At 36.8% G+C, this 23136-nt stretch overlaps 1 protein-coding gene across 9 annotated transcripts in view; it reads right to left on the bottom strand.

Moving 5' to 3' along the window:
• Nucleotides 1–23136, bottom strand: part of SBF2 (SET binding factor 2) — a 196127-nt gene that overhangs the window by 123117 nt on the left and 49874 nt on the right. The window lies entirely within an intron of this gene.

Genomic DNA, 23136 nt, shown 5'->3' with positions numbered 1-23136 from the left:
TCATGACCTTGTAACTCCTCAGAATTTACCTGCCAGCGAAGGGTTTGAAAACTCAACACTCAGGAAAAAGCAGATGGGTGCAAGGGTGCATTCAATCCGAGGTAATGCACTAAAAAGAACATTGATCTCAGTTGACAGAGATCAATGTAACTGAAAGGGCTGTGGTTGCTGCACCAAAATAGATGCCAAGAGACTCCAACAGCCTCAAGATGACAAAACACAGAACAGGAAGCCTTAAATTAGGCAAACAAATTTAAAAGGCAGAATTTGCTCTTAAAATAGAGACCAGAAATTAGACTAGCACATATGCTTATTGAACAAACCACAAAAAAGGGTAACAGATATATTATAGCCCCTGAATAAAATGCACTCGGTCCAAATAAAATTATAATAAATTTCTTTTTTAAATACGCTCCTTCATAATGCAACTCCGAACTCATTTTGACTTGCAAAAAGTGCCCAGAGGAACAGAAGAACAAATGACAGGAAACCATCCCAATAGGAGCAGCAGGCTACAAGTCAGAGAACTTAGCATCAGGAAAGGATATGCGATGCTTCTAGATTTGGCTTCCAGGGATTTTGTTCCAAAGTTTCCACATTTAATATAAAATCTCCACATTTTAGCTTAAGTCATACTCAATCTGCACATGATTCAGCTAGCTTACGAATTCTGCCTTCCTGCTATCTTCCCTCCGTGAACTGAAACAATCTTTTTCTGAGCAAATCTACATCTTCAACTCTAACCATCCAGCAGACCAGCAGTGTCACCTATCCCGGTGAATGAGCATTACCCCTTTTCATCATTTTGGACACCACACATTAAGTTAACATCCATTTATTACCTTACGCTGTCCTACTCTTTTTTTTTCAAATCCAAGCACTGTTATAACCCAGTGTGCCTCCAATCTCAAAGAAACATCTTCACATGAGTGAAAGCCTAAACTGAGACCTGAAATAGTTTTTTTAAATTTACTGGATTGCCATATGAATGTCTCCCATTAATGAAGTTCTGCACATTGGTTGCTACTACCAAACTTTACATTTCCCCAGTCTTAATTAAGAAAAATATGAAATGTATTTCCTGCCAGCACTCTCACGAAGAACACAGGAAAATAATTAGCACGAAAAGGCAGCTGAGAAGTTTGGTGCTTTCCACTGAGTTTTAGTTTCCTATGCAGAAAAATGGGATCAACAATATGAGACACACTTGTTTGCCACAAAACCAAGGGCATGCAATCGCTGATCACTCTATCACAAGGCAGTGGTGCTAATTAACAGACTCCAGGCAGACTGAAACTGATGTATCACATGTGGTCTTCTTTGGGAAGCTAGAAAGAAGGGGGATAAAGCCTTCAAAATTATCTGACAAGTATTAAAAAGAAAGTAAAATTTATTGTATATCAGCAACATGCCTGAAACGTTCTCTCATTTTATATAGTAAAACTTGGTTCTTGGTAAGTACTGAGCAGGACTGGATATGAAGGAATAAATATTTTTCAAGGGGATTGGTAGGTATTACATAATTTTATCTTGACTTGATAACTTAATACAAAATATTTGATCAGATTCAATACTTGTAAATATTTTACTGCTTAAAAATACCTGTTATTGGTAATTAAATAAAACAATGCAATGTTTAAAGAACTGAAAAATGTAAGTTATTAACTTTAGTGTTTGGAAAAACGACATATTTCCCCCTCTGTCCCAAGACAGCTATCAAGTGCAGAAAAAAATTTACCCAAAAAGCCCACTTGCACATCTCAACTGCATACAAGTGCCCTCTGCAGCTACAGCCAGCATGTCCAGAAAAGGCCTTCCTCTTAGTTCTTTACTGGTGGGGTAATTACAGGTTTATTTACAAAGAAACTTGGGCTGCCACTTACAGTTCTTTCAAACTAAACATCACTGAATATCAACTATGAATCACCTCATAAAATGCAGGGAGTATAAACAGAAAGCACATCTTTTTCATGTAAACTGCATAAGAGATGGGGGAAATACATTATTGTTGTTACTGTTACATATATGTTGAAACAGTACCAAATAATAATAATAAAATAGAAGAAGGTACTGAATAGAAGGCACTAACACACAAAATTACATTGTAAAGATCGTAGTCTTGTTCAAAAATTAAAGGACAAACATGTTTCTTCCCCAAATTAATTCAGTGGTATCCTATATAAAAATAGAAGCACTAGTCAACCGTGGGGGGTTCCCTTGTATGTCCCATAAGTATACAGAGGAAACAGAAATATTTCGAGGCATCTGTAATGTCTTGCATATTTGAATAAACTAAAGAGCCGAAACACTTAACAGTACTGAATTTTATTCCAAATTATACCCAAGAGGAAGCCATCTGCAGGAACAATAAAAAGTAAAACAAAAAAACACAACACACTTTTGACTTGGATATCACTTGTGCAATACAGCCATCCAAAAGGACAGTGTGTTCTTTTAAAAGAATGACTACTTATTCTTTCATGATACAGGCAACAAAAAATATCACCTGAAAACTCAGGATTTTTTAACTACTAAGAGTAAGTTACACAGTTTTCCAGTGTAACACTGAACTACTTTCAGTTCTTTTATATTTCCACTCATCTAACATAAAAGTTCACTATACTGGCAAAAGTCATCTCCAGAAGACTTTGAATCTGTTTGAAGTTAACCACAGTCAAGCAAATAACTGCTGGGACAGTCCAGTTTGATGGCAGACCAAAACCTAAGGTCTAAAATGCATTAGTAGTTCAGAATGACATCTGTAAGGCCATGGAAGTTGGAAGTCACTGCTTTAGACAAGAGAAAATGTCAGGTAACATTTCAATAGAGAAATAATAACATATAGCTTGGCTTTACACTCATGGTAAAACTAGAACTCAATACATCAGGAAGACAATTACTAAATACAAGACACCATCTATGTTGGTAGAATGATGACTGATGATTATGTACTAAGTGACAGATGATGGTCTCATCTGAGCAGCAAGGACTGCAAATCTGCCTACAAATGTATCAGCATATTCATCATTTTGTCTCAGGAGTAATGACATGAGACAAGCAGAAATACTCTACTGCATGCAGCATTTCCTGATGCATCAATTTTTCCTACATTCCTAAGTCTCCAAAATATGAAACAGATCATACTAAAGAAAAATATGAAAAATATTTGCTGTAAACTCCAAACAAATCAAGTGAAAACTTGAAAATAACTATGCTGTACTGGACAAACATTAGACAAATAATATATGAGCTTTGACGATGCGTGTATGTGTTAAATTTTTTAAAAGGGCTGGAAAACAAGCAAAAAAAAACCCCTTCAACAGTTGCATACCAGAAATAAGTGTTGACCCACAACATGTCAATAGCCAAAGAAAAGCACTTTTTCAGAGTATTGGGGGATTCATAGACCCTTTAAAACACTACAGAATTTTTTTTGCTATTTCCGTATTTGCTGGTAAACACCAGGCAATTGGAGAAACAATTTATTTTTCTTACAAAAAGGGGTAACAAACATTAGATACTAACTAACAGTTTTGGCCCACACAGATAAACTCAGAGTAGACTGCCAAAATTATTTTTCAATTAAGCAAGATTTGTACCAAAACAGAAACCAAAGGACTATTTTTCAAGAAGCAGTATCTCTTCCCTCCCAATTTTCAGAATAATAAATATGTCCTTAAAAATTTAAGTGCCAGCAACTTGAAAGCACTAGTTGTATAGAAACCAAGTACACCATGGACTGGTGGTCACATCTTAAATGGTACCTTCAAGTCAAAGAAGTTACCACCAAACGTTTACATGTAATGGCAAAGTTGTCAAACATCCCCTCCACACTGCCAATAACAGAACTGACATCCCCAGGCCCTCAATTCACCAAATGATTCAGACATTTTATGGCTCAAAAGCAGTGAGATCACAAGCACACCAGGGAAAGAGGGAAAGGTCAACAGACGTCATTTACTTCATTATCCTTCAGCCAAAAGAAATTAGCAATATACAAAGACGGCCGCACTAGAATCGGATAAATCCATTTACAGACTGAGTGGCAGACCAAAACTTGAATCATTACCCACAGAGTCTGTTTCAGTTGGTCCTCCCACCAGCATCCAGGGAAATGTAATTTTCTGCCATAGCTGACCAGTCTTCCTGTCACTCACTGATTCACAGCTTTTTACCCATTTGTCACCTATGACCCTAATTTTGCTTTATCTTACAGCATTTCCTTTATAGCTTCTAATACATATCTTCCTTATATATGGTTTTGATAAGTACATGGCTTGTAATACCATCTTACTCGATCACTATACTGACGAAGTAAAGCACTAAAATTTTAACAGATTTTTAAAAATCCTGCTGAGGAAATGCTTTTTTCTTGCTCCAACTATATCAGTGCTTTTCAGAACCCCTTCTTGGATTCTGTCTTGCACAGCAATGTCAAAATTTTAAAAACAAGATCGAGAATATACACTCTCCTTACACAAGCTCCTACACATGTCCTTCTCCCAAAATTTTTTCTTATTTAAGAACAACTTAACAATAACATACTTTTTATGATAAAGGTGCTTATTCTCCTCCACACTTCCTGAAATCAATAAACACTGGAAAGCCATAAAGATGTGCCTCAAACCTCTTCATCTCTGAGCTGTCCTGTGAAATGGTTTGGTTAAATAAGACTTCTGGACATGATTTTCCTAAATTTTTGCAGCAGTGCTTCTAGAGTCCTCAGTTTATTCAGTCAGCATATACTTCAATTATTTGTCACCAATAGCAGTGCAATAAATCTGAAAATCAAATCTCTGTTAGTAGTTAGTAGGTATTAGATGTAATGCTACTCTGCAATTCTTTTCTCATTAGTCATCCTGCCTTTGAACCCAGGTCTGCCACTGCAGTTACAGACAGTTGGACCAGACAGTTTCATTTGGGTCTGTACAATGTTCTTTCACCTTAATCCAAACTTCACAGTGTAACAGAGTCCTGCTACTTCTTGTTGTAGACATTTGAACAGCTGAAGAACTCTCTCTTCACTACCTTTTGCAAGCCAATTCAGCTTGACTCTGAGCACTGCTCACTTTGATCATACACTTTGGTGATATTTTACTCACCAAGAGTAACAGTAACAATTTCAAAACTATTTTCAAGCAGGTCACAAGGCATTTCATAGAAGGAAAGATGCTGGAGAAATGCAGGCAGAATGTCATTCCTCAAGATACAAGCTTAAAGAAAACAAATGGGATAACTGTTCTACATTTCTGTGGATGAATCTTTAGTGCTCATAGTGGACAGACTTCGGTTTTGTCTCACCAAGAAATGCCCATTCAAAAACCATTTCCCACAAGCCACAAAGAGACAGCAATGCTGTAGCCATGACCCAATCCCAAGAGAATCATCTGCTTTTCCCTCTACCACTGTGAATTTCATTTGATGTTTCTTTGCATATACTGAATATTCCACCCCAAAGAGGTTTAAAGACCAACAATTCCTAGAAAGAATTCATGTCTTATTAAAACAGAAGTGGTAGGCTGCAGAAAGAAACTCAGACCTTGCCTCAGAAGCAAGGTAATCCATGATTTTTCCTGAACACAAAATCATAGCAATAAGGGAGAAACAGTGTTGCATATCTTAGTATTTTGGATGTAAATTACAAGATTTTACTGTGTGCAACATTAAAGCTACGTGCAATTTAAACTGGTGGAATGGAACTGCCTAACACTGTCCACTTCTGCAGACCCATAAAACTGGCACGGCAATTTTACTTGTTGGCCTCTTGTCTGAAGCACCGACCCCACCCTCTAAATGTAGTAACAGGGATTACCATTTCTGGAGTGATGTGATAGGATTTTGCAATCTGGGCATTCTTTCAAATCTGTAACGACTTTGCATTTAGAAAGGTGCCATTGTGCTTCACTGGATGCATTAGGACTCCTATATTTTTAAGAACATTTAATAGTCTTGGATGAAATAACTCAGATCTTCACTAGCATCTTTCATTTCAGTTTTTGAACACTTTTCCTAACTGCTCTGATTTTACTCAGCAGTAAAAACACAACAAAACAACAAAGAAAACCCCCAACATGAAGACTGTGGCACAGTCTATGAAATGTGTCCATAGCTTCCAGTGTAATGTCAGCAGATCAGATCTTACAATCTGTGCGAGAAAAAACACAGCTCTTCTTTCACCAAATAAAAATTGATATACTTAAGCATTAATTAATGCAAATATCCAAATACACTGATGTTTAATAGCATGTTAGGCAACAAACTTGGCTATAATTAAGACTGGAATTGTTCTTCCTGTCTTCGTAATCTTCAGGTCCACCTGCTCCTCAACTGTCTATTAGTGTCTATTACTGTCTAATAGACACTAATTTCTGTCTATTTTCTCCTTTTGTCTCCAACTGACCAACAACAGCCACAAAGATCAGGTACGGTTGCAGGGTAAAAACTACAGCTAGAACAAAGATCACGAAAAGTGTCTTGCTTATAATATAGTAAAAGAAAGACATATAGCACAAGTAACTACTTCAGTTTTCAAAAGATTTAAATTAGCAATGAAAAAAAGATATTGGGAATTCTTACACTGACTGATATTCTTATGGGTTTCTAAAGGTTTACATTTTGTCCTCCACAAAGTAGAGACTCTACAACTGAGAAAGAAAATTATTCATAAACAGTACATACTTTGATACCTGCCCATCTATAAATGGTAGTTTGCTACTCAACTTTTTGCACGAGAAAGGAAGAAGGGAAAGAAACGCTATAAATGTGAAGCTCTAATGCCTTGCACTTTTCTACTCACAGTACGTCTTTTTCCTTTTTTTTTTTTTTTTCCTGCTTCAAAATTATTGCTGAAAATATGTCTGAGGAAACAAGATTACTCTCAACTACATAGTTTGCATCTTCAGCATATCAGAAAGCTGTCCAAAACAAAATTATTTCAAATCCAGTATTTCCACACTGATTTCGAAACTGTTCCAAACTCCAGGAAGAAGCATGGTATAAGCTGATGCTACTACTTCCCAGTAGTGGGAAGCTGGGAATGGGATATTACTCACTCCCCTGACTACAGCCATGTGCTAATAAATTTACTAGAAACATTTTATGGAAATGAGCAAATTAAGATGGAACATAAAGATGACTTTACAATTCCTCGTTGCACAGAAAACCAATTGTACTGGCAAATTCATCTCCTGTAAATGTGTAATGTGGAAGTGAGCAAAAGGAACTGCAGAAAAGTGTGTATCACGTGCTAAAAGTGACACGAGCTGGGGAAAAAACCCCTAACAATATAATGCACACCAATCCTCTCTTAGATATCGGTGAAGTACCTACTGACAGCTGATGTGGATTTTAGACATCTTCTGTGGCAGAACAGTGCTTGCACATCACAACAATCAACGTTAAAAACAGAAATAAACAAAACCAAACAAAAAGAAAAGGCAAAAAGAATCCCAACGTATTTCATAACAACCCTTGCTCTACAAGTAGTTGAGCTAAAGTAAACAGCTCAAATATTGAGTATATGAGCTAAGGGAGATAAACGCAAAATTTTGTATTTGCCATAGCTGAAATTTAGATTCACTTTGGTCTAAGTACAGAAATAAAATTTATTTTAATCAATAAAAGACTTTCTAATAGTTGCCTTAGAAAAAAACCAAACAAAACAAAACAAAACAAAACAAAACAAAAAAAAAAAAAAAAAAAAAAAAAAAAAAAAAAAAAAAACACAAAACCAAAACACCGCCAAACCAAAAAACTTCTTCTTAAGAGAGAACTGCAGGACAAAATAATGCTCAACATTTCTCAATGTTTAATCATCAGTCATGCCTCAAACCTTTCCTGGTATGGCAACATGATGCAAGCAGACTCTCTACCTTTATTGGAACAAAAACTTCACATGCTGACAGAATTGTGAGGAAAAACAATGGAAGCCTGACCAAAATAAATTGATGGTGTTTGATGTCTGCTTCATTTTCTCATCAGAATGGAAAATAAAATTCCAAGATTCTTCGTCAAGTTCATTTCATCAAATGGGACAGATCAATGGTGATAACACTTTAAGGACCCTAGACCAACACTGCAGAGAGAATTTGTACCACATAGACTCAATCATCAATCCAAGACAGCATCATTCTATTAGTCTCCACCTCTTTGAACCAACTAAGGTCCTAAACATGTTTGAATATCTTCTTTTCCAAAACTGTGGAAATTGAAATGAAATTGGAAAGACAATCTACTGTCTGACTGTTTAGGGCAATTCTGTTTCTAGATTAAAATATTGTAACAAAAAATATCAGAAGGGTTTTTCTATTTTTACATACCTAACTAAAAATGACAGCTTTTCAGAAAAGTGCCTCTTACAACTTTGTACAACATGCATGGAAGACTTAAGAAAAAGTTCCAGAAATCTTCAAGTAATTAGACTCCTTCAAGTCTTCCGTCTAAAAACACTTGGAAACAGCAGCAAGTTTTTCTTCAGCTTGATCTTTAGATTCATGGTCCACAGATGTTTTGCAACAAGCTGTTGACAATACTCAAGTTCCTGCTGAAACCAAAGATACTTAAGTTTTTTAAAAACAAAATGTTTTTAAAGAACATTAGCTTCCAATCTGTAGTTTTATTCTCTTCTTTATCCAGAATAAACAACGTCTTTGACCAATCAATTCAAATCTCAAATATGACCACATGATAATTTTATGTGGCTGCTATTCACATTACAACTATCAAAATGAATAATTAAATACTTCAGTAATATCTGCATCCTACTCCTACATGTTCTTAACACACAACTGCTTCTTTTTATTTATATCAGCCCAAAAGCTCAAATGGCTGGTTCTTAATATGTTAAAATGTAGACAAACTGCTCTGTCTTTGTGACTTAGCACCGAAGTTCAAATAGAGTTTTAGGCTACTGTATAAGCAGACAGAGGCATAGATAGGACAACACTTCTATAAAATCTTACACTTTAGAAACAACACATCCAAAACAGAAACCACAGGGAGTTCTAATCCGGGCATTAGCTCACATTCATTTTAATAAAAAAAAAAAAAAATGCTTGTTTTTCAAATAAAAAAGATAAGAAAAAGGTAGTGGAAGATTCCAGTTTCAGAGCTTCTGGGAATATACTACACTTGTAAGAAGGTACAAATGAATAAAGATGGAGAGACATGCCAGAAATGAGTCAATAATCTAAATACAAACCAGTGGAAAACTCTCAAGTTTTGCAATGCTGGACATTGACAAATCTAGAGTAATCTACACAAAAAAGCAACACAGCTCACACTTTACGAGTTAAATACTGAAGAGAATCATAAAGTTTGAGAGGATAGACATTTTTGGCTGGCAAACACTTTTACCAGGCTAACCATTTTTTATCTTGCTCATGAGACCTCTTTTCAGATACAAATACATTTGTTAACCATTATTACAAAGAACATAAGGCAACAGTAAGATAGCGTGTTGTACTCTGTTAAAACAAATCACGCATATTAATACTCCTTTTTTTTTATGATTTGCAAATTCCACTCTCCTTAATAATCAGCTTATTTTGATAAATAAGTTGACTCCAACTAACTTGGCAATGTCTTTTAGATGAGAACTTTCTGTCATGAGTAACTTTAATGGATTCCTGCGCATTTCTGCAAGAAAGTGAGCACATTACAAAATCCCAAGACACAACATGAAGTATAAAACAATTTTTAAAATTAGAATGCAGACAAAGAAATGCCAAAATTAGAACATGAACAAATACCTATGAGAAAACTGATTTGTCCACTGCTTCAAAACACAATACTTCAAATTCCATTCAAAATCCTGAAAACCCATAAACGCTTACTCTAATCTTCACAGTGAATTTGGAGTTTCTCCATGAAGAAAATCAGCCAACCAGATGTGAACCCGATAGAGTATGTTCCTTGCTAAGTCCAGAAATAAAGCAAAAGAACCCCCACCCCTCCTTCAATTCTACTCAGAGACTCAAATTTTCTACTTTTCACTCTGTTAGGTTACAAACTGATAACAGAAACTGTTACATTTCAATAATCTAAACAACACATTCCCATTTGGGAAGAACTTGTACACCGTCTTCAGGGTGGAACTTCCTATTTTCAACTGAAAATTGGCCATAATAGCCCCAAATTCTAGACAGCTTGCCTGAGTCTGAGCACTGGAAAGTCAAAATTGTGGAACAAGTCTCACAGGAACTGAGCTCATACCTGAAGCCAACAAACCCAGTGAGACTTCAGCTGACAACACAGAAACCACTGAAGTAATTTCTGCACTGCATGTGCCCCTGTTCCAGATCTTGAAAACAACATCCACAGACTTCCCAGCAGACTCCAAGAAAAATCAGCCCCAAGCCTGTATCACTTCCCCTCCTCACAGGCAGAAAAGGATGGCCAGCAGAAAAAAAGAAGACTAGCAGAGAAACTGGAAAGTAACATTCTTACAGAACTGCATGGAGGCCATAGTTAACCTGCAACACAAACACTCAAAACATGGACAGCCCTGTGCAGGGAGCCAACTGTTTCACACCAGAATCCAGAAAAGAATTCTTACTCTGCTTTTTATTTTTCCTCCCTCCTTTCACTCTTCCTTTCCCTCCAACCCTTCACCCCTACCATGGTCCAAACTACTAGACACAAGCAAGGTGAGGGACTAAGACTTGCCAGTTTGCTTTCCTAGGAAGCAGATCACAGGCCTTGCCACAGTAAGTAATTTGTACATAGCTAGAGATACTATCACTAAGTTTTACTGAATATAAATCTTGTTTTAAACATTGTATTTTTAATTACTCTAAGAAGCTGTGCAAACATCCATTCTTCTTCTTCTACTGTCTTTTTTCTCTCTTGAAAAAAGTGTATCACATGGAGCCTTACATGTTATCTGCATTATGTACTTTTGCACTTGTCTGAAATGGCTTTCCTTCCAGCAGATGCAACAACTGCATTCCTAAAAACAGCCAACTTCCTACCACCAACCACCAAAAGCTTTACAGAGCAGTAGTTGTCGGTTAAACTTCTAAGAAATAAAACACAAAGAAAAAGAATCTCAACTTCTCAGTTAGCTACTCTAACTCCATTTACAGTAACTGAAACCAGAGACTCTTCTGTTGAGAACAGGAAGAGAGTGTAAGAACAAAACCTCTGAAGATGCAAATCTGAACCCTTTGCCACTTTTGTTTTATGGAATGCAGATTAAAACTGCCATGCCTACTTTTTCAGGTCCCCAGCACACTTCAAATCTACAATTTCACTACAGACCACATCTCGTTATTCAAATTATAATTTTGGAAAGCCATCCAAATGGCTTTGGCAATGTAAAAAGCGCAGTGTAGCACTAAAGCTGACAACAGGATTCATGACAGCTCAGCAAGCACATGAGCAAGTCTGCAAGCTCACACACCAGGAATAAGAGCAAGAATATCCTGCTAGCTGGAGTTTCAACCAGTAAGCGACCCCAGGAACAAACATGCCCCTTGTTACTCCAGTCTCTGTTAGACAACAGAGTAAAGCAGACCAGTCTGAAAGAATAATTTCAACAGGATCCAATTTCTCCAAATCATCCAGCTCTGCCACCCCCCATCTTCTCAAGCAAGCCTAGACAAACCACTGCAAAGTCCTCTAGGCACAAGGCCTGAAAACAAAAGCCTTTCCCAAGAATATTATTCTCTTTCAAAATTGAGAAAATGTCTATAGAAAAATAGTCTCACCAACTATGCATAGTTTGAAGTTTGCCAGAGAGGCTAAAGACATGTTATGCCTTCCACAACGAAGTGTCTACAGTCCTCTACAGGGGGTAGCCCGCAGATGAATCCTGGAAATCTGGCAGTGATGGGAACGTTTCCCGTTAAGATTTAAAAAACACCAGAAAGCCTGAAGAGTTGAAAAGACAACAGGAATATTACCCAGTTTGCTCTGGATTTTCTCCTGAGATGAAGGAACATGCATTCTTACAACTGGACTTGCACTCAGTGGGAATCAGGCTTGCAAGTAGATCTGAAACACACACCTACCCTGTGTGTATGGATGACGAATGTAAAACTTATTGAGCCCAGTACCAGTAAATATATAGACAAGTATTGAAAAGTACAGCAATCTTCCTGTGTAAAGAGCTGTTTTTTTCCCCAGTTATCTTGAGCAGCTAAACTTGCAACATTATTCATCTAAATAAACCTGAAGATGAAGTAAGTTTGCTAAGACTATAAAAATTGTTTGGATAAGTGTAATGAAAATTCACTCTGGATGATTCTCAATGGGCTGCTGAAGGTTTAGCAGACCTTACAGAAGTATAAAACCATAATGATGCATATTTATACTGACTAAGCACACCAGTCTTGCTGTTATCTTTACTACATTCTGCAATTTTCAAGTTTAGCAAATGTAAGTGAAAAATTAAATTCCTTTTTCTTAGTTCTAAGAAAAAGGCATTACAAAAACAAAAATTATACTGCCACTATAAATTCTGCATATCAGACAGTTATTCTTAGTCTATAAAACCCAGCATAAATGAAAGCCCTTCAATTTAAAGGGAACTATTCATAGCTACAGTGAAATCTCAACTCATTAATACACTATTCAGGACATAAAAAACTTCTGTGCTCCTATTAGTGACGAAGCACACAACACCAGGCATGCTGACTTCTGAAGTAGAAGAATAAACTCAAACCCAACAGAGGGGAAAGAGAAATTGGATCTCCACAAAGAAGTACACAGGAAAGCAGCACACCTATCAGATGACAGTTTATAGGAGGTGAGGGGAAAGCTCAAAGAAGATGAGTTTGCACCTTAATGTTTTCCTTTCTCTGGGATTTGCTGATCAGTGGAGCTGTTGTTTGTTCTATGAAGCACTTCATGATACAAGGAACACTAAATCCTCCTGTCCAATGAGCTATATGCATGCTTAAAACTATGCTCCTGGCATGAATGTGTTAACATAACTGCCTCGGTGCAAATCACTAGTCTGAACAAGATAAAGTGCTGTAGGAATTTGAACAAAGATGCTATTTTTTAATTAGCAGAGGACTTATGGTAGCAGTCACTCTTGCCTAATGCTGATAAAGAACTGATGAATAAGAAACTATTAAAAACCATGTACTTATTTTTCTTTTTAATGTAACTATAATGACTAAAAAAACCCCTTCAAGTATTAGCATTAATAAGCGTTAACAAGATTCTGGATAAAAAGGCAGACATAAATGAAATTACTCAGAGAGATGTACTCTCATATCCAAAACTTGTCAACTGAATCGAAACTAGTATGTGAGACTCATTTGGATTTGATTCAAAAAGCAATGTTCTTGATAACAGAATTGAAATTCATACTTTCACAACAGTGTGACATAAAGACATTAAAGGCTACCCAGGGAAAAATATTTAATCTCCTAATGAAGACTGATTTTTACTCTGTAGTTAAATACAACTTATGCAAGATTTTAAGAAGATGCCTAAATGTAAACAGACAGAAATCTTACAACAGAAAATTATGCATCTCCTGTCTCCATTTTTGCCAAAGAAAATGAGGCCTGCAAATATGTAACATCAGATAACCTTAGAAAACTAAAAACAGGTGGCAATTCAGAATGGCTGGCAGTTTCTTTATGACTTAAACATAAATAAGCATATATAGATTAAATTAAGGTTTATAAGAAAAAGTATTTTTTTATCACACAAACCTAGTATTTTTTTTATCACACACCCTCCTAGCCAAATACTTATAACTGATACCAAATTCAAGAGACCATCTGACTGAACTAGCCTGCTACTTGTAGTTTACCAATGGCTTTTGAGTACTGCCCAACAGAGGTGTTCACAGCCCCTACCTGCACATACAAGTTACTGTTTTGGAACATCCATACACCCTTAAGCTCACTTACTGCTGTCTAGAAAAATCTTACTGGCAGCTATAATGAGGCTTGGAAAAGTCTTGTGGAATTTTAAGTGTTTTCTGGCTTGTGATGGTCAGTTTCACTGTTCTGTTCCATTTTTAATTTGTAGCCTCTGGGACAGAATTATACTACCATAACTACATCTCTCCCTAAAGAAAAATCTCCAACATTATCAACATTTAAAAGGCTTGATATAAAGAGACATCTACATTTAGACACAAAGAGGCAGACCCAATATCCTCTTCAGGAAAATAGTGACAACCTAAGTGGGGAAAGCCATCCAATGAGAAGCATAGGAAGCTGCTCAGAGAAGTTGCTTCCTTGAGACACAAAGTGCCAAACAGCACAATTACAAAATGTAAAGCTGAGATGACTGATGAGGGCATTCAGGAACTCAGATAAGTCCACAGCTCTTCAGATGAGAAGGTGATGCCCATTACCAGCTGAGAACTCTGTGTAAACAATTGGGAACACTAAGCCCTAACTGCAAATCTCTGCACTTACTACTAGATTTGTGCTTCATATCCAGGATAAGCAGGCTTTGATTTTTAGAAAATCATGTTTTAAGCATGTCAGTAAGCTATATGCTTACTGCATATACCTGCAGAGTGCAGGAAATATTTTGGAAAGGATATATTTGAGGACATCAAATATAGCTGCACAACACTGAACAGAGGGATTCATCATGCCTGAGAAATTGAATATTCTTATTCATTAAGTATTTCCCTCTCTGGGGTAAACTGCATCTTGCATTTCTAAGGACAGCATGAGGATAATGGAACTGGAAGAAGCCAATGCCCAGGAGAGCAGACCTAGAAGGAATATTGCCAGCCAGCCTTCTCTCTTTCGTGGCCAGAACATAAGGTACAAGAATATCCTCCAGCTGCCACTTACCTTCACTTCCCAAATACTGAGCAAGGATTTGCGTCACCATCAGAAACATCTGATGATTGACAGAAGTTTTCTTGATGCATTCCTTCTTCCTCCTCTTCTTCAGAGCAGAAAAGGCTGCAACACCTTGGTCTGTACTTTAGGATCCTCCTTCAGTTCTATTTGGTTTTATGTAAAACAGTGGGGTTGTTTTGCTATCCCACACTGCTACATTAACTACTGGAAAAATTTAATCAATAACTTTGCCTCTTAATACCTACTAATTTTATTTCAAAAGGATTTGAACAGTGAAGGCAATCCTTAACAGTAACCAGTAAGTATGAGTTCTAGCAACTTCTTTACAGGAGGCACACACAGAATAAATGCTAGCATAATGAAAATTAAAATTCATTAGCAAAGTCAAGCACACACGTTGAAAGGAATCCCATTTAGAAACGAAAGCTGGCCAACAATATGTTGGCCTTGGATGAAAATCAAGCAGCAGCACTGGCTTTTCCAAACTTTTATTTCACTATTTATACTTTCAAGCCTAAGAACATCACCAACAAGCACACTCAATATTAAAATTCTCCATTTATGATACAAATTTTTAGAAATCCAAATAGCAAACTCCTTTGTCAGCCAGAAACATATGAAGAACACTTATCTGTAATAATGAGAAATCAGTCTTAAAAAGTCAGTCATTAGTATTTCTCTAATGCATCGTACAGTCACACTGATTCCAAAGTAATTTCCTGCAGATACAGACATTAAAGCCAGTTTCTCCTCCAAAACACACTATTTGTAGAAAACAAACCAATGCTTATTCTATCTATGTCATTGTCAGGGTTTAATGCTGGGCTGGCAATTAAGCAAATGTCAGCAGCTCTCAATTAACCCCTCTCCCTTCCCACAAAGGGAAAGAGAATAGGGGAGACAGACTTACAGGTTGGAAATGAAACTACACAGCTTTAATGAAACAGTAAGGATGAAAGAGAAAATAATGAAACAGTAAGGATGAAAGAGAAAATAATGAAATACATACAAATATATACAAAAATACTATCATGCTCCTCCCCAATAATGCTCACGTCATCACCGAGGCTGCAGGGCAGGCCCTGAGAAACCACCTGAATGGACTCCTGGAGTCAGCACCAGAAGGGAGCTGGATGCAGGAAAACACAGATTCAGGAAAGCATGGATCAAGATCAAAGGCACATGAACAGTCTTCCCAGGACTCTGCCCATGGACTAAAAGAGCTTGACACCCATGATCCCTCAAATTTAGACCAAGTAGGACATGTATGGGATGGTATGGTTCATTTAGTCTATTTTGGTCACCTGCCTGGTCACTCTTCCCCACAGGAAGGTTGCAGGTGTGTGACCCCTTTTCATCCCTTTCATTTCCTGAGCACAAAATGTTTAACAGAACTAAGCAGTGGCCTTAGTTCTGCATAGCATTCTCCAACAGTAACTATAAATACCAAACTTTATCAGTCCTAGAAGCAGACACTGACTGGAAAACATGTTAACTTCAGAAAGTGCAGTTATGTACTAGAAACCTAAATGAAAAGCATAATTACTAGAAAGAAAATTGGTTCTGTCCTGGCTCTGACCAGGCCATAAAAACATGTACAAACAGAGTAACAAATATATTAATCTCAGAACTACCTGCTTCATCTAGAACCATTTGCTGTGCTTAAGACTGAATCATGTACAGACAAACCAAGAATTTATTATGTGCATCTCTGCAATGGTGCATTTTTTTGGCAATGTTGTCAAGTGAGGACTTTGAATTAGAAAGGTATGCAATAGCCAGAGCAGATCGTGCCTTTTTTCTTAATGTCCACTCTCAATGTCGAGAAGGTGGCTGCAAAATGCATGTTTGGTTGAGCCAGAAAGTCTTTTTTAAATAGTTCTTATGTTAGTCAGAAATGAGACTAACATATTCACTACTTTTTGTTGTTTCCTAAAATTCACTGTGAAGGCGAAGTGTATTTTTGCACACCTAGCAAGTCTGTTTAGTATTGCAGGGGATTTTCTTATAGGCACGATTTAAATAAGAAAAACAGCATCCACTAATGAGGACTGTTAATTTTTAACATGAAAACTGTTTCACTTGATCCAAACAGAAAGAACATTTCTTAGTCATATGAGATTCACAGATACAATTCCTCTAATAACCTCTGACTTAAAATTAAAAGGCTACCAACAGTGTCTAAAGCACAAAGATTGAGTATCAAAAATGAGAAGGTAGGCTAAGAATGTATGTACACAGTGCCCAACTCCAACTCTCCAGCTCCAGCCTGAGAGCCCTACAGGTACAACATTGCCAATATATTATCATACAGGCTTTTTTAAAAGTACAGCTAATACAGTTAAGAGACACACAATAAAGATTAATTTTTAGTACTACAGGCAATTGTCAGCAAATAATTAGGATAACCATTTTTTTTTTCCAAGCAATTCTTTTAGTTATTTTTTACATGGTAAGACTTGATACAGTTATGTATGGAAAAATATTTCATTATTTCTATCGACTGCCCCTGCTTAACATAAACAGAAAGGTGTCTGTACTCTATCAGAGCCTTCCAATCAAAAATCTGCACACTTTTACCAAACTTCAAACAGCTGCTCCTCAAGGCAAAATGGTCCAAATGTTCAGATTTCTTCACATATAATTCCAACAAGCTTTTCATCTACCTTGTTATTCTAGTAATCATTCTCAAATTTCTTGTTTCCGTGGTTCCAGACCACAGTGGAGCTGCTGGTTTATGTGTTTTATTTCCATAATGCTATTCTTAATACATCCTAGCTTTCACTTTTCTGGACCACTGTTCTGAACCAAGCCAGAGAACGTCAACTCTGCTGTCCAAAATACTGCTCAGATCTCTGTAGATGGGTGCAGACGGGTGAACTTTTCTCGGGGTACGGTGCTCTGATGTTAAAGACAGGTTCTCACCAAGGTGCACAGTCAGTGCTCTGATTTTGCTGCCTTCAGACTCGGACAGCCTCATTCAGTGCTTCTGCTCCAGACTCACCTAACCTCCTCCTTTGGCTGCTCGAGAGTGAGCTGAGCGTGTGTTCAGCAGCTCCCCTTTTATGGGCCCCCCAGTCCTGCTCATGCACAGCTGAGGCAAACCCTGATTGGGCACAGGTAGGCTTAACACAAGCTCACGCCTCCCACCTCGTAATTAGCACCTGAGTGCCTCAAACATGGGGCTGTGTACGCATGCTCAGGCCATTCCTCTACATATTCTGCTACAGATCTCTTCTAAATCTATAAAACGAATTTGTAACACAGTAAAGCTTATGCACATTTCCATCGATTTCCTTCAGTTTGCATGCTTTTGCACTCATCAGTACTGAATTTCATCTGCCGTTTTGCTACTCGCCCAACTGTCTCCCCAGAATTTCTCCAAGCATTTTTCTGATCCAAGCTAAATAAATAATCCTAGTATTTGCAATTTTGCTAATGCTATTCCTTGTATTTATTGTATATAAACATTCTTATATCTAACCAGGAACAGTTCTGCTGCAGGCAACACTTAAGGCAACCTTCCTTTTTCTTTTGGGTCTTTTGGTCACTACCAGATTCCTCACCACCCCTTGCCTTGTAATTTCCTTGACCGGTTTTGAGGTGGGTTAGTAGAGGACTTGGAATCTTGGAATCTTCAAATTAATTATGTCAGTGACATCAGCTGTATCCAGAGAATATTAACAGATTAACAAGGCACAGTTTTCCATTCTGAAAGCAAATGAATTTTGTTCCATGTTTTGTTTGGCTACAGTTTTGGGTGTTTTTTTTTTAACTGGATATTTTATTTACTAGTCTAATTACAAAATGAAACCACTCCTGAGACTGTAACTGAAGTTATTCTTTAAATTCTCAAGTACTGCAGCCCCCCTCACCCTTTTTATTCTATTTCACAAAACTATTAAGAACAAAATAACCCTTGTGTTTGTCAGTCAAGGTGAAAAGAACGTCAGTTCCTGGAAAAGGAAGAGCATGTCAGCAGGATGCATCCTTCTTTCTGCATATGTTGTTTCTAGGGTTTCCCTAAATAACTTCTGAACCAACAGGAAAAAAAAAACAAAAAACAAAAAAACCCAAAAAAAAGAAAGCACACACACACACCAATGTGCTTAGGATGAGATGACAGGCATGGAAGGATTTACTTAAGTGGAACGCAGAAGAGAGGAATGAATCCCTTATCGGAACGAATCCCTTATCCGATGTGTCACACACTCCGGGTCACAAGATAAAGGGATCAGCTGCACAGCCTGAGCAGCTCTCCATCTGTACTGCAGCTGGATACAGTTCCAAATGTGAACTCCAATATGAACAAATTCACAAGGCAGGGTTTTTTTGTGGAATATTTAACGTTTTCCTCTCTGGTATCTTGTTCATTAAATATTAAATAAGTATTAAATATTGTTTAATTAGTTATTCTGGTTACTTCTAACATCCTTTCAGTGCATACACTTGAAAGATCTGCTGCTATTTTCAGTTTTATTAACACAAAAGGAATGCACTGTATGTTTTCTTTTAAAAAAAAAAAACCTGCCCATTTCACTCTCCACAGAGTTCTAATCACCTGTGTAATTAAGGCCCGACATGAACTGCCCTTATTAAACCAGTGTATTTTTATAGAGTAGAGCTATCTTTCCTACACGATTTTGTGTTCTTAATTACGAGGAAAATGCAAACAGTAAATACATTCCTAGAAGTATGTAAACAGCTAGTCTGCTTAGCCATAAATTTTCTGTGTCATGAAAAGATTGCTACTCACTTAAAGATATCAGTATATAATTTATGGCCAGCAAAGTATAGCTATAAACTCAAATGAATTCAGACTCTAAAAAAGTCAGTAAACCAGTGCAAAAAGTCTTCTCAAGGTGCAAAGAAAAATAGCAGGTACCTCCTTTCACATGAAAGGGCTTATGAGTAGGAGAAATTGAAAATAATTTTTAAAACTTAAATGCAGTGTAAACAAATGCTGCATCTATAAGTAGCATAGGGTGCACTAACTGAAACAACATATAAGCTACTGAATTTTACAACAGTACATAAGCAAAGCAACTATTCTCATTATAATCACAGTAGCTTTTTACATGAAGATGGAAAACTAGAGCTTCAGAAATGCTGCATTCTCTTGTTCTAAGACGATCTTATTAAGCAGCAACATGATGCTTCTAGTTAAAAGTTTTTTCTGGAATATGTTGTAAATGAAAGGAATCTTGGCAGGTCAGTACCTCACTAGAACGTGCAATTCTGCATGTCATTGCCTCTTGCTTATTCACTGAAACAACAGATTTCATTACAAAACAAGTAAGAGAAACAAACACAGCCTCCTGCAGTTCCTGCTTTATGAGCAGTGTTCACCTTTCCTTTCCTTTATCACAACACCCATTGCCAAGACCACGTCTCACCACAGGACAGGAAAACAAAAGAATTAAAGAACTGCTAATCTGAATTCAGTTATCCTTAGTCACCAACTGATGATACTCCTATTTAGGCATTTTTTAAAGCAGTGTTCAAGTACTTCCCGGAAGCTTGTGCTGCATTCCACATTACAGCTGGGACTGCATTATAACAATGAGAAGAGTTGAAAAAGTCAGGCTGCCTCTGTCAGATAAATACCTCCATGCATAACTATCTGGTGAAGCCTTAGTCAGGTTTGCCCTACAAACCTCACATGAAAGAAAACACAAACACTACAGATTTAAGAAAAACTATTTACATGAATTCTGACTACCTATATCCTTGCCTTTAACCATGTCACATTCTTGGTTGCAGGATGGGTATTTAAGTTTCATTCTCCTTTCTCCCATGGAAGCTATTCATCAAAATTAATAAATTGCAAATTGCACTGTGAAACAGTCTCAGCCTAAAGCTCTTCTTAAGCAGACAGCTTTAAGCAGAAGTATGATAATGGCCAAACTGCAGGTCTTCTACTACTACACATTCACTTGGATGCAAACAGATGACCTCTAATGTTGACAATTACTCATTTCCTGCATTTATTGAATTTTGGCTTCTTTGCTAGAGGGCCACTGTATTTTAGATTCATCTTCAGCATCTCTCACCTCTCTGTTCAGGGCAAGCTCTCCCTTTGTACAGAAGAAAAATAGTCTGCTTATGCAGACTATTGAGCAGGGATTGTCAAACCATTACTCCAAGAAGCAACTATAGCTTACCAACTGCTTAATTTCCCTGCTTGTCATTTTTTTAACTGATTGGAATAAGGTAAGAAAGTGAAAAATAAAATGTCAAGTGATGGATGGAAAGGGCTGCAGCTGGACCCCACTGTCACTGCTTCTCTCCACTCCAGTATCCAGTGAGCAAGGCAGACTGCAGAGACATGCAAGGAATGTGACTGGGGGGCTGTAATTGCACAGGGGGGTGGTTCAAGCCACTAGTGATTTTTAAGGTCATTTATCTCAGTTGTACTTAGTACTTACTGAACGGGACTATTAACCAAACATTTACTAGTAGAAATGGTTAAATATTATAACTCACATAAAAGTAGTAAAAAAAAAAAAATTTCCTTGGACTTCTAAGTTACACATATTCTAATGCTCATGCTCAAATGCCATTATAGCATGAATTTCTCATGTAAAGCACATCCTTGTGCAACCTTAAAAATGAATAAACAGACTTCTACTTTAAAGGGAGAAAAAGTAAATACATTACAAAAGTAAAGTACAATGGACTGCAGAACTGTTTGGGGTTTTTTCAAATGCTGGATAGAGTATCTGCTAGATAGTATCTTCTAGCACCAGATTCCAGTATCTGCTGGAAGCCAGATACTTGTGGTTTCTTCATGTAACTGATGCTAACCAACTTCTTCTGGTTATTCCAACAGATAAGTTCTTAAATGTCAAATCACTTCAATGAAGACACAGTTTGGAGCATCGGGGGTCAGACATTTGACATGAGACAGTGAAAATACCGTTAGATGGTAAATAACTGATTAAATATATTCTTTTAATGCCAGCAGGGAAAAGAAAAAAAGAAAAAAAAAAAGCACACAATACAATAAAACATTATACCAATGCATGCCTGGACTACATGCTATGCAAAAATGTGCAAACAGAAATCATGACTGACTCCCACAAGGCCTGCTAGTTTACTTTGCAAAACTAATAATAAATTCTACAAAGAGTAAATTATCATGTCAAGAGTAACAAGCAAATTTACTCTTCAAAATACATAAGGAGTAAATTATCAAGTGTTAACAGTTAAGAAAAATTTGAAGTGTTCTTCTTTATGCATAATTCTAAAATAATTGTTTCCAGAGACAGTAGATTTTTGTTTTTGTAATATAAAAATAGGATTCTTAGTAAAGGAAAATCTTAAAAAAAACTTAGCAGAAAATACTGCCAACTAAAGGGAAAAAATTCCAAGAAAAATATTCTGTCAGGTTATTTCCAATGAAACCACATGAAAGTATTCACAAAGATCTGTGAAAATGTACATCAATATTTAACACTTAACAACCTTCTCCACCCCGACCCAAATTACTACACATATTTTTATCTTAAACAGAAGAAATGGTTTTAAGAAAAGAATTAGTTTGAGTCAAAATAGGACAAAAAGATATAAGCTCCTGTATTACTGGAAATTGAATACATTACTGTATTCATAGAAGACAACATAATGTAGACAGTACATGTAAGAAGGAAAAAGGTAAACACGACTTGTTTCAATTTAAAGTATGTAGTACTTAGGTACATGCATTTTAACAGCCACAGTAAAATGCAATAAATGTCTATTTCATAGACATTCAGTCACATTGACTAAATTCACCCTTAATTATGACTCATGCTATTCCAAGGATTAGGTTCATGACCTCAAGCACTTTAATTATTTTCTAGATGAGGTTTTCAATAATGTTTACTGTAACAGAAAACATTGCATGTAAATTAGTCTTGTGCAAAATGTATTGGATGTAGCAGTGAAATTAGAGTCTGAAATCTAAGGAAAAAGAAACAAAAAAAAATTCTTAAAAAACCCCAACCACCCATGTCAGTACTTTTGTGCCACAATATGCTATGGATTTTAAGTAAAATCTCTTTGTTGTCCCATCACAAAGTGTCAAATGAAACAAAAATGAGGACTACTGCATTTCCTAGCTCTCAGTATTATCCACTTGGGTCAGGCTTGAAAGTGTGGCTTTAGCTCAGCCCTCCTCCTTCTGAGCCGAGCACCTGGGAATCAGCTTCCTTGAGAAAAGACTGACCTGAATTGTTAGCTTTCTTCTAACTGTCTTTCACAAAGGGAAGAAAGGGACTTGAAGAGGAAAATTCAACATGTACAGCCCTTGACACTGCAGTCAATTGCAGGAAGATACAAACACACATACAGGATTCCCCTTGAA

The sequence above is a fragment of the Heliangelus exortis genome, chromosome 18 (genome assembly GCF_036169615.1).
Source record: "Heliangelus exortis chromosome 18, bHelExo1.hap1, whole genome shotgun sequence".
NCBI classification, from domain to species: Eukaryota; Metazoa; Chordata; class Aves; order Apodiformes; family Trochilidae; genus Heliangelus; species Heliangelus exortis.
This window is presented reverse-complemented; position numbering and strand designations above follow the sequence as displayed.